The sequence below is a fragment of the Humulus lupulus genome, chromosome 7 (assembly GCF_963169125.1).
Source record: "Humulus lupulus chromosome 7, drHumLupu1.1, whole genome shotgun sequence".
NCBI classification, from domain to species: Eukaryota; Viridiplantae; Streptophyta; class Magnoliopsida; order Rosales; family Cannabaceae; genus Humulus; species Humulus lupulus.
Window position 1 is genome coordinate 44,196,544 of NC_084799.1, and position 13,611 is coordinate 44,210,154.

At 34.0% G+C, this 13,611-nt stretch overlaps 1 pseudogene; it reads left to right on the plus strand.

Annotated features, from left to right (window-relative positions):
• Positions 1 to 3,415: 3,415 nt before the first annotated feature.
• Positions 3,416 to 4,950, plus strand: LOC133791643 (ureide permease 1-like; annotated as a pseudogene).
• The last annotated feature ends 8,661 nt before the right edge of the window (positions 4,951 to 13,611 follow it).

Consider the following 13,611-nt stretch of genomic DNA (forward strand, 5'->3'; position numbering starts at 1 on the left):
CAGTTCTGTTATTTGGGGTAGCACTGGCATTACCAGCTTCTGATTCCTCATTTTCTCCACTGCCTACAAAAATTCAACTACCAGACATCTCTTTCATTTTATACCCCGAACAAGGTTTCTTGAAGAATGCAAAAGTTTTCTGTCTGAACAACAGATATAATAGAGGAATATCTAGAAAGTGCAAAACGAATCAATGGTACACTTTGATATTACAACAGAAAAACATGTAAGCCCCAGCATGTGTTTTAAAAAAAATGGTATGTCCCAACGCAACAAGGAATCAATGCAATTCTAGAAAAAAAAAATCAGCTCGCTCCAACAAGATATTTGAGGTGAAAATTTAAAACAACAAGTTGCATCCAAATAAGTACAAATATTTAGCTAAGTTCCCATTAGAATGAAATATTTAAGGAAAGTGTTAATTGTTATTTTCCTTGATTAAGCTATAATAACTACAGTAATGCATGTTGGTGAATTGGATTGCTTACTTATTTATAGTAGTGTTTGAAACTAATTTGTTTGATGTGATCCGAACTAGTAATTGAAGTTGTTTCATGAGTTTCAAAAGCTTGATTCATGAATTGGATTGCTTACTTCTTCATGAAAAAAATGGGATCAATGGCAGATGAATTGGATCCATGTTGAACAATTAGTAAGCCGCTTAAAATTTATGCTGAGTTGTTTATGTCAAGCATAAGTAGAGAAGCGAGTATCAGGTTACTACTTGGGTATATTGTTAAATGAGTCCTTTGATTACAGGTTTTAAAAAGATGATGCTTCTTCCTGACCTTCTTTATTATTGAAATTAATTCCCCTGCTCATGTATGTTGTTCGGTGTGATTATATGCTGAATATCATTCCTTGTATTTTCTCCTGTGTGAATTGATTTTGTTATTAATTTTTAAATTCAATATAAGTGTAACTTAAATAAGTATAAGAATATTTCAGCATGATCTAGAATATGACATTGTAGTCATAAATTTACGAATTTGATATTGTTGTTATAAAGTTACTTAGTAGACTTTGTCTGTTTTCAGTTGGTGAACACAGGAAAGGAAAGAGCAAAAGTTAGCCTTCTTTTTACATGGGCGGTAAGCATCTCTTTTCCTAACATAATTGTGTATAATTACTCCTAGATGTTAAAATTCTTGATTTCAGGTATTGACTTGCATGAAACTTATATAAATTTTTCTTCATATTGTTTGAGACAATTGTGACAAAGTTCAAAGTGGGGTTTTCCTGATTATTACACATATGGCTATCGTGAAACATTTAATATCTAACAATATTTGAACTAAATGTATGCTCTGGTGTATTGAGAAAAACTCATATTGTAGTTCTAAGAGCAAAATATGGTTCGTTTGTTATTTCATTGTTGCTATTAGATGGTTGTCTTCACTTGTCCCTAACTGACAAAATAATATTTTTTCATTACTCTCTTTTTCAGAGGCAAAAATTGTCCAATTAACAATAATTTTCGCAGCTGGTGTTATGGTGCTCTAAATTTGATTATTGTACCATTCCTAAGACTATTTCATGGTTTGGAAAACTATCTATGGCTCTGAGGTTTTTTTTCTTAAAAAAATAGACGTTAAAGGAGATAGCTTCTGACTAGAAAATCTCTAGAAAAGGTTGAGATATGACTTTACTTGGCCATTCAGGCCTTTTTTGCCAAGTACTTCTGATTTCTTTTTTCCATGGTTGGACTATGTGCTCTTTCTTCTGCATTGCTCATATTTTGATGCTTCTCTGAATTTTCATAATGTGTTTTCTAACCAGGAAGGCAATGTTGCCAACTAGAGGGAACATCTAATTCTTCTCCTTGCCAATATTCACATTCAGAAAGCTAATAAGTAGTCTACCTTGAAGGTATTCTGATTATTAATTAAGGTTGTAAAGCTTTGGCTTTAACTAATCCTCTTATATAAATTTGACTTTATGATATTTGCCATCACAGTTAGAAGATGTTGTTGTGGATGAGTTAATGAGGAAGTTCTTCAAAAATTATACAAACTGGTGCAAATTCTTGCCAAGAAAAAGCAACATTTGGTAAAATACATTTCCATTGGTGTTGTCATTTTTTTATCCTTTATGGTGTACTCTTATTTATGCTACATTAGAGAGAAAAAAATATTAAGAAGAAGAGAAGTCTCCCTGTGATTTGTTGTTGGTTTTGCAATGTGCAGGCTGCCTTGCATAAAATAAGAGGCTTAGTAATATGTGTATACATATATATATATATTTGTGTTTGAATTGTTTTAGGCTCCTCTTTGGGAAACTTACTTCTGTCAAGTTACAGACACTCACTCATCAGGAGAACTTGCTTTCTGGATCAATATCTATAATTCTTGCATGATGAACGTAAATAGATGACCTCATCTAGTACTCATAGCTTCTTTTTGTTTCTTTTATGTATATTTTCTAAAGATGTCATAAGTAAAATAAAAGCACTATTTTACTGTAGGCATTCCTAGACCATGGAATACCAGAGAGTCCTGAAATGGTTGTTGCCCTGATGCAAAAGGTATGGAATATTATAGTATCAAAGTTTTCCTTTTCATTTTTTTTGTTTCTTTCAAACTAAATACACAAACTTTATCTATAATGATCAATGATGTATATGGTATTATGTTTCCTTTTAATTAGGCAACAGTAAATGTGGGAGGACACCTGTTAAATGCAATAACTATCGAACATTTTATCTTGAGATTGCCTTACCACTCGAAATATGTAAGTGGTCCACTCAACTTCTATATACATAGAGTTAAAACTTTGAATATCATTTAGTTTCTTACTCCTTAGTGGCCACTAGGCATTTTCCAAGGGTACCAAAATTGATGAGAAAATAACGAGAAGCATATTTGGGCTGGAGTTATCTGAACCATTGGTAACTTTTGCATTGTCTTGCGGAAGCTGGTCCTCTCCTGCTGTACGTTTCTGGATAAAAGTAGTTGGGTTTCTTTATAACAAGCTCCTTCAATGATTCCAATTAAGGTTTATCACCACCCTTTAAGTCAGGAGTCACTTTGGTTGTTTTTCTTTGGCTTAAATATCCCAACAAAATGGGTGGTTTTGATTGTTTTGCTTGGGCTTAAGTTTTAGCACATGTAGTTAGTTAGCTCTAACTGTAATATAGGTTCAGCTATAGTTAGTTGATTAATGTGGTTAGTTTTCTATTCATCAATTCTTGGTTTCCAGCTCCTTTTTCCCTCTCTTTGTATCTTTGTACTATTCAGCTATAAATAATAAAGTCTCATATCTCTGGTACATTTACAGAGATCATTTATCCAATTCATTTTCTCTTAAGTATTGATTATATTTTTTTAGCTCATTACAAGTGTTGAATCAAAAATATTCAACACTTGCATATATTTGGATAAAGTTTAGTTCATCCATTCTCTATTCTCTTTGATGAATGTGGTGTTTGTTTGGAGAGACCAGTGATAAGGAACACAACATAATGAAAATTTCATCTGTTTGCCATAACGAAGTTGTATTGTATTGTATGTATTTGGTTTTGATTCATGTTAGGGTGATTGGTGCAGGATAATTGGCCTTCTGTGATGTTTGCAATAGCAGGAGGGGTGGTACTTAGCCTTGGAAATCTCTCAACTCAGTATGCTTGGGTTTTTTTGGCTTATCATTCACAGAAGTGATCGCTGCAAGCATAACAGTTGTTATAGGTCCTTTCTTGCGTTCTCTCTCTCTCTCTGACCATTTCTAAATGTTGATGTTTGTTTGTGTTGCTCTTATAGATACTAGATTTTTTGCTTCTGTTGCGATCTTTAATGGTGACAGGAACAACCTTGAATTACTTTTTAGACGATAGAATTAATAGAGTTGAGATCTTTTTCCCTGGCATTGGCTGCTTCTTGGTTGCAGTTTGCATTGCTTCTGATGTCCACTCATCTAATGCAGCTGATAATAAAGAAAAGCTTGAAGGTTTTTCATCTAAAGAAGGGTATGTTTCGTTCATTAAATGTTAAGGTTATCTAAGAATTATTGAGCTTGTTGAGTGATGAAATTTTTACTGAAATTGTTTTGTTTGATGGTGCACTTAAGGATAATGAGAATGAGCATAAAACTAGCTGTACCACTATAGATGGCACTGTAAAAGACAATAATTTTCAGTATGGAAAATCAATTAAAATTCTCACATTTAGATGAAAAATGATAATCTTGTGTTGCAAAAATACTACACAACAATATTTGGACGTTCATCACCTGACATTCAAATCCAAACATCTCAGATTCTCTAACACAATTAATAATTATAACTCTTGTTACAGGTGTTTGGAAAAAGCACTCATTGGACTATCCATATGTTTCTTTGCTGGTGTTTGCTTTTCTCTATTCTCACAAGCATTCAACTTGGCAACAAATGATCAATGGCATACATTGAAAGATGGGGTTCCTCACTTGGTTGTCTACACTGCATTCTTTTACTTCTCAGTATCTTGTTTTGTCCTTGCTATAATCCTCAACATCACATTCCTTTACTACCCTGTGCTGGACTTACCCAAATCATCATTCAAGGCTTATATGAATGACTGGAATGGCAGAGGCTGGGCCTTAATGGCCGGTCTGCTCTGCGGGTTTGGCAATGGTCTCCAATTCATGGGAGGCCAAGTTGCAGGGTATGCTGCAACAGATGCTGTTTAGGTTGGTTCAAATATATTTTTTTGTCTTGATTCCAAACTTCTCTTTCGTGGGATAAACTTATTTGGGAAAAATTTCAACTGAACCAAAATGTGCATCACATACTAATATGGACTATTTTGGGGTGGTAATTGGTAGGCACTTCCACTAGTAAGCACTTTCTAGGGAATTCTTTTGTTTGGAGAATACAGAAAATCGTCAAGAAGAAGATATATATTGCTAGTAAGTATGTTGTCTATGTTTATTGTGGCTATTGCTGTTCTTATGGCATCATCAGGGCATCGAAAGTAGGAGTCAGCTGCATACAATAATTTCATTATTATTCAAACTCAATTATTGTAAATTTGGTTGTGTCATGATATTATTGACTATTTTAGATGAATGATATGATATTTCATGACTTCATTAGTTTTTCTTTTATGTTTTATTTACCAGATTCAACAATTGAAGTGCAAAAGAAAATCTGATTTGGAAGGCTTTGGTGTGCTGACATTTGGAAGATCATGAATTCCTACCTTTACTTTTGAATATGCAACTATTTAAGACTATTTTGTTGACTATTGTTAGAATGTTTTGTTTATGTTAATTAGGCAATGTTGAATATCTTAAGACGTTTGGATTGTTTTTTAGATAATCTTGAATGTATTTTGACACAATTATTTGGTTATATGTGTTATGAACCATATAATTGGTACTAAAAAATATATGTACAATGTTAAGGGTGTCTTAAGTATATTAAATGAAGCGGGTTTGAATTAAAGTAATAAAAAATAATTATAATGTACAGGTTTATATAATAATAATTTAAGCAGGTTTATATAATAATAATTTAAGCTTAGCCAAATATTAGAATAATACAAAAAATGTGTTATTGTATTTTTTACAATAACACTGGTTTATAAGCATAAAATTATGTTACACAAATTATTTTCTATAATGCAGAAAGTGTGTTATTATAAAGTGTATCATAACACTACTTTATAAGTACAAAAAAATGTTATATAATCTATTTATAAATAGCATAATGAAATACTTATCTAACTATTAAAATAACACAACAAAAGTGTTATCATAGGCTATACCATAACACATGTCTATAACTATGGAAAAGTGTTATGCAAAGTGCTCCGACCTACAATAACACCGCTTTCCTTAACACATCAAAAAGTGTTATGGTATATATTTGATAATACTTTTTCTGTCTTATTGAAAGTATTTTTTTCTTGTAGTGCCGCTAGATTAATATTCCTAAGTTATTTATTAGTTTAAGACTTGATGGATGGTTATTATGAATGTGTTGTGACTAGGTTTTCAATGAGTCTCAAATTAGGGGACTGTGCTCGGGATCACATTGGCTTATCAACTCGGGACACAGGTAAGAAAACTGTTGTACCCGTAGAGCAGGGCATGACCCTAATGTTTGTGTTATAGAGCGCGATCCTAATGTTTATGTTATGCGTGTAACTATCTGTGAATGCTATGTATGTTTATGAATGAACGGCGCTATGCCGAAGCAAGTGCCTTAGTTCTTCTTCATCTTTTTGGTATTTTTCTAATTCTAATATAATAATAATAATAATAATAAAACCCAAGCACACTTGCCCATTTTTATTTACGGCGAAGGTCGAGAACGGCAAGAAGCCAGATATGGCAAGGGTTCGAGATCGGCGATGAGCACGCAGAGTGCAGGCCGCTAGGGTGAGACCCTCCTAGGGTGTTGAATCCACCCACTCGGTGAAGACCGCGAACCCAGATTCTGGTAAAGTGCCTGGGACGGCGTGGGCCGCTATGTGTTTAGCCTGTTGGTTGTTTTGTTGAATGTTGTGAATTGTTATGTTATATGTTATATGTTGAGTTTTCTTGATGGGTTTCGGCTCACTGGTGCTCTATGGTGCAGGTAAGGGCAAAGGGAGGTCGACCAACCATGAGTATAAAGAGCGTGGAGTGACGGGTACATGTTCGGCCTGCCTAGCTACCACGGCCAAGGTTATTTTGGGAAATGTATTGTAATGAACCGCTTTACCTCTTAGGTCGACCCTAATTATATGTTTGAGTTGTAATATATTTCAATGAAGGTTCAAATTTTCATAATTAATGTCAACAAATGAGTATTATCCGAGTTTAGTCCCACTTTTAACCTAAAACCTCGATTAGTGAGCTAATGGCACATTTTTAACTCACATAGTAACAGCTCTAAGGATGTAGGGCGTTACAAACCCGCCTGCCTCCAGCCTTCAGCGGAGGCGCCAGCCAACCTCCACTCGACCCAGGCCCAATCCAAAGCTCCCCTTCTCCTCACATGGACCCATGCCTCAACTGCGTCCTCAGCCCAGCCCAGCCCAGCCCAGCCCAGCCCAGCCGCATGTACACCCACCCAGCCACCTGCCATTTGGCCTTGAGCCCAACATGGTCCCCTTGTCACACAATGTCTAAAAATGCCACCTTTTTACCCAATTTTTCTACATATTTTACCACAAAATGATCAAGACACCCTAGGATTTACCCCTACTTGCAATATTTACTTTATTTAGTTAATTTAAATTGATTATTTTAATACTCTCATTTTGGCTATAAATATGTAATTTCAAGACTATTTTTGGGGTGCTTAATTTTTGGTTACTATCATCTTTTCTACCATTCTCTCCTCCATTTTAGTATTTTTCAAGTATGTATTCTCTGTGTTTTGTAATTTTTATTCTAGTTATGAGTTTCTAATCTTTTTAAGATTATTATGGTGATGATGAAACAATATGCAACTAGATAGTATTTATTTTGTATTTTGATCTCCCATTTGTGCAACAAAGTTTATGGATTTTTCTTCTTCAAATATATTTTTTCATCTTACATATCATGTATTTTTTTATTGTTAGCACATATTTGCACTTTGTTCTTCATTAGTGCAAAATCATAATATTCTTTGATTAAGGTGTGCCATTAAATTGTGCACATCAAATGCTTAGAACAAAAATATTATGTTTTGCCTTATAAATAATATTCATTGATTTATTTGTTGTTTCTTTAGATAGATTCACACTAAATACTTTGAAATTATATCTTAAAAAGTGAAGATAAATCCTATATTTCTATAATAACTTATGCTTAAATAGAATATCTAATTTGAATAAGTGATGGTTTGATTAATTTCTACTATTAATAAAACTTGGGAGTCAATGTACTTATAAATATTATTGAACTTATATTTTGTGGATTCTATTATCTTAATAATCTTTCTTCTACCATCTTGTTTACAATTATTAATTTAGTTATATATCTTGTCTTTAATTTCTTTATTATTGCCTTTATTTGATTTTCTTGTCACAATATCTCATCATCAATCTTTGGAGCTAGGTTAGAGTTTATTAATGTTGGTTCAAAATAGTTTTCTTTTTTATTTTAGACAACTCTTTTGGGTTCGACATCCTTGCTTACACGAACTCTATACTATATATATGATTCGTGCACTTGTGAGATATAAATATTTAAAACGTACCAATTTTGGGTCCATCAAAGCTGCTAACGAACAAGTCAAAAGATTTAAATAGTATAATTAGCAAAATATTATCACTCAGAATTAAGATCGACTTGACCTATAGTCAACACTGTGACATTGATTAGATTCGATAACAACGATACTTATTTATCTATCAATAATCAATATCGGTCCTAGTCCGATATAACCAAATACATCCGATCTTATCTACTTGGTCAATGCCTTAGACAAGACATCACACCTCAAATGTGTAAGTAGATTTTATCGTAGATTGCCTAATCAGTGAAAATGCAACACACTAATCTAATCTTAGGACTCGTTCTTTTGAACATATAATTACAACTATAATCCGCTGTGACCTATTCACTATAATTGTAACTATTTATATGTTCATGATTTTATAAATGTTTGTATTATACCAATAATCATGTAATAAAATAAGCAAGCAACACGGTTGTCAAAATAAATGATTTATACTACTTTTATAGACAATATAAAATCTCGTTACATGCCTGACATGGTTTTATAAGGGCATAAAACTAAATAGAATTCAAATCCCTCACATTTCTTTAAACCCCCTATCATAAAATAGTGGATTTATTTAATAGTCAAATTTCCACTAATATGCTTAAGAAACATTTTCTTAGAAAAATGATTAAGATTTTTCCAAAGGGTTTATTGTAATGCCCCAAAATCCTAATGAGGTTTAGTGGTCGGATTAGTAGGCCGGGAGAGCCATAATTGATTTATTATGCCATTAAATGATTATATGCATGATTATGTGAATTATATTATTATATGATGATAAATGCATGTATGTGGGTCCATTTTTCGTTATAAGGGCATTTTGGTAATTTTGCCCGTTGAGAGCATATTTGTATATTTTCATGCATGTTGGTGAATTATGAATGAGGCCACTTTATAGTGTGGATTTGTTCGAGCTATTCGGCATGAGACGATTTTTTAATACAAGTTAGCGGTTTGGTCATAACGGGGTGGCTCAGGGTGAGTCTCGGGGTAATTTGATAATTAGTACATTACGGAGAATTATAGGGTAATGGGATATGATTTAATTACTATTTGAGAATAACGGGAATTGGAGGACATTAATTATGATTAACGAGATTAGAGGAGAAAGGACGACTTTTCCCTTACGGGCTGTTAAGAAGGGAGTTAGGCTTGGGGGTATTTAGGTCTTTTGACCAAGGGATATATTTAACTAGGGAAGGTTGTAGAAAGCTTAAGCAAAATAGAGTCATTTTCCTTCCTCTCTCACAATCATCATTCTCCTTCTCCTTCCTTTGAAATTTTGAAGCAAGTTTGAGGATTCAAACTTGGAAATTGAAGCTTGAGGTCCTAAGCTAATGTTCAACTAGTTAAGGGGATTCAATTCTGAGTTGAAGGTAAGAATCTCAGCCATATTTTCTCTGGTTTTGCTCTATTTTAACTGGGTTTTAATTGATATTTTGGGATTGAATTTGATGAGGTTTTGAATGGTGTAAAGCTTAGGTTTTGTTGGATATATGATGGATAAGTTGTGGTAATAATTGGGAACTTTGCTTTGTGGAATTGAAAGTGTTTTAGTAGGTTTTTTATATGAGTTTGAAGAGGAAAAATAGGTGTGTTTGGCTGGGTTTCAAATGGGTTCGCGGCTCTGTTCTAGAGTGTCGTGGCCCGAGCTTGATGAAGAAAAAGGGGTGGTGTTGAAGGGCCGTAGGGCCACGACATGGGGAGAGGTTGGCCGCGGCGCGTACTGAGGGCAGGGAGGCTAGCGCCTCTGTTTGGGGAGGCGGGCCACGACATAGGGAGAGGCTGGTCGCGGCTCTTAGTGGCGTTTTGGCCAGAATTTTGTTTTCATCATGGGAATCCAATCCTTAGGCCTCGGGATCGTTCCTACTACCCGCTTTAGTAGGATTCGATGTCCCGGAGGCTATGTCTTGGTCCGGGAACCTTTTGTTGCTCATTTTCATTGATGGGAGTTATGTTTGGTTATGACTAGGTGACTGCTGAGGAACTAAAAGACTGATCGTTCTCAAGGGTTGTTCTATTATTATTCCACGCTCGAACTAGAGGTAGGAAAACTACACCTAGCATGTGACATGCATGGTTTTTGATGTAGCATGTTGAATGCCCTATTTTTATATCCAGAATGCAAATTAAATGCTTAGTAGGTTGCTTATCTGTGTATGGCACTAACTTATGAGTCAGAATCGGCAATGGTGTCAATATTGACTGTGAACCTGTGACTCATTAGTCAAGTTCGGCAGTAATATTGAGCACTGGTCATGTGATATTCGCTTATGAGTCAAGAACGGTATTAGCGTAACACAAACTGAAAAGATTAGATCTAATCGACATAAGTATTATTGTCATAAGCATGAAATGCTTGACCGACCTTAAGTTCGATGAAAAAAAAAGCGCTTATCTAGTCTAAAGGCTAGTTACTTATAGTCAGGGCCAGAAGGCCCAGGTGATTGCATCATCACATGGCTAAGGGTGCGGAGCCCAAGTTTGGGACTCCATAGTCACTCATCTAGTTTAAGTTCGTGACTTACTCATTAGTCACTTATCTGATTAGGGTTCATATCCCTAGAGATAGACTTATTAGTCATCTATTCAGAGTATGACTCAATAGTCACTTATCTAAATGGGTTGTAAGCCCCAACATGATTATTAGAATCTCAATATCATCTGATTAGGGCTACACGCCCCAGCATGATTATTAGAATCTCGATATTATCTGATTTGGGCTACAAGCCCAGTATGATTATCATAAGCATCATTTGATATTGTATACATGTAGTAATGAGTTTTCTTGCTGAGCATTGGCTCACGGGTGCTATGTGGTGCAGGTAAAGAGAAAGAAAAGCTCACACAGCCTTGAGTGGATAGCTTAGGTGGTGATGTGTACATATGCGGCCGCTTGGCCACCACTACCAAGGTGTTTCTCAGGAGAACTAGGGGTTAACCCTATTTTTTTGCCGCTTAAGTCGGCGGGTTGTAATTTTTACACTGTAATGATCATTTTGGATTGTAAATAACTTGTAAATGCATTTATGGGCCCATGTATAGTTTTATGTTTTAAATAAAATATATCATTTCCTTTTGATCGATATTTTTCACCTTAGCCTATTAATAACACCTAGATGCACGTTTATAACCAAGTGACTCATTTAGCGAGTTAAGCACTGTTTAAAGTCCACAGTAACGGTCTTGGAGTAACCAGGACGTTACATTTATCATTTTCAAGAATTACCATCTTAATTTATTTTTATGCCCAAATTAATGTTTTCACTTAATTATCCGAGATTTAACCCAGTTCAAAATTTCGGTTCGGTACAAGACCGAAATTCTTGGTTTTCTTTCAAACCACACTTTTCACGAATAGGCTAATTCTAGCAACATGAAATATATGATTCCCAAGTATAAATATATATTATTTATCAACAATAATATTCGTTACAAAATTTCGGCCTCCCACCCTGCACTAGCCGGTGCCCGAGGAGTGAGGCGTTACAATTTTCTATCGCTGTTAGTTCAAGAATTTAGTCTAAACATTACTTGTCAACATACTTTGGTATTAGTATTCTTAACTCCTGACCATGAATATAAAATGAAATTGAGCACATAAAAATAATATCTGCTCACCAAATTGAGTATTATTTGTCTTTAAACGTTTGGAATTAAATTTTGTCCTTTTTTTTTTGTTTTTTTCTTCTTTTTGCAAAACAAACAAAGATTCTGGAATAGCTATGTTTCATATACATCTTTTGTATATAATGTATACATATAGACTTGGTACCATTCAACTATATGTGTACTTGCATAGCCTAACAAGTTTCTCGTTCCAAACTCTTAATTTTCCAATCACACCTTATATAATTCTCCACGCATAATGACCTCGTGGTCCAAACCCATACGATATACTTTCAACAATATTGTAGCTTTCATTGGGGAAAAGGTTGGCTTCTTCTCATCATTATTAAAGCTGCTCAATTAGCTAAAGAATATTGGATTGACACAAATCTAATTCAAGTATAGTACTATATATATATTTTGCAAGCAATGAAATAGCTTAGGTGACTTTGTAATTGTTCATTTGTACTCTTATTATGGCTTATTTCTTGATTAGTTTTCAACTTGATACTTAAGAGTGATAAATGCTAGCACAGATTAAGGAAAAGGGCTTATATGGTAAATTAACTTGATACTTGGGAGTGGTATAGGCTAGCACACATTTTAGGATAGTAGTTTACATTTTGTAACTTGTAGTTTACATTTAAAAATTTGTGGTTTATATTTTGTAGCTGGTGGTTTGTATTTTAGGATTTGTGCTTTACATTTTATAGCATATGGATTACATTTTGGAATTGGTCGTTCAAGCATACATTTGAATACCTATAATAAATTAATTAAATTGGTTGACTAATTGATGCAATTGATTTGTGTAGAGTCTAAGAACTTTACTTAGCTAGTTAGATAGTAGTAATAATAGTAATAGTAGTAGTATTTTTATGACTGTGGATTTTGGTTCAGATCGGGATTTAATTGGACACTCGTAGTAACACTTGTAGATTTTCTAAGTTTAACATATAGTTTAAGAATATTAATTTTAACCTAAGGTTTGATTAATATGACTGATATTTATTATATTATAAGGTTTAGAAAGACCCAATAAGATAGTAACACTTGTCATGTGTATGTTTAATGATAATTAAGTATTTTTGAGGAATAAGTTTATTAAGATCAATATTTGAATATCCTAGGGTCTGTCAGCAGCTTTGAAATCGTTAGAGGACTTAGTCAAGACTGTTTATCTCAATTCAAATTAGGCTAAAAATGTGCAATTTCGTGTTTAAATATTCAGAGTATGCCGATATATCGCAGCTATAGGGGCGATATATCGTAATACGGGGATACGAAAAATACGTAACTTCGCACAACCGACTCGACGAGCCTCGGGCATACTGGTGTAGAGTCCAAGAACTTTACTTAGCTAAGATAGATAGTAGTATTATAGTATATATAGTATGATCTTTATTACTGTGGATTTTTGGTTCAGACCGGGAATTATTTGGACACTCATAGTAGTACTTATAGATTTTCTAAGTTTAACCTATAGTTTAAGAATATTAAGTATAACCTAAGGTTTGATTATATGACTGATATTAAGGAAAATATTTGTTATATTATAAGGTTTAGATATCAACCAATAGGATTTTAAGCACATGTTATGAATGGGTAATTAAGGATTAAGTATTTTTGAGGATTAAATTAAATAAGGGTAAAGTTTGAATGTTATAGGGTCAGTCAGCAGCTTTGAATATGTTGAAGGCTTAGTCAAGGCTGTTTACTCCATTAAAACTTAGCTAAAAATGTGTAATTTCGTGTTTAAATATTCAGCGTGTGCCGGTATATCGCAGCTATAGAGGGCGATATATCGCAACACGTAGATACGGAAA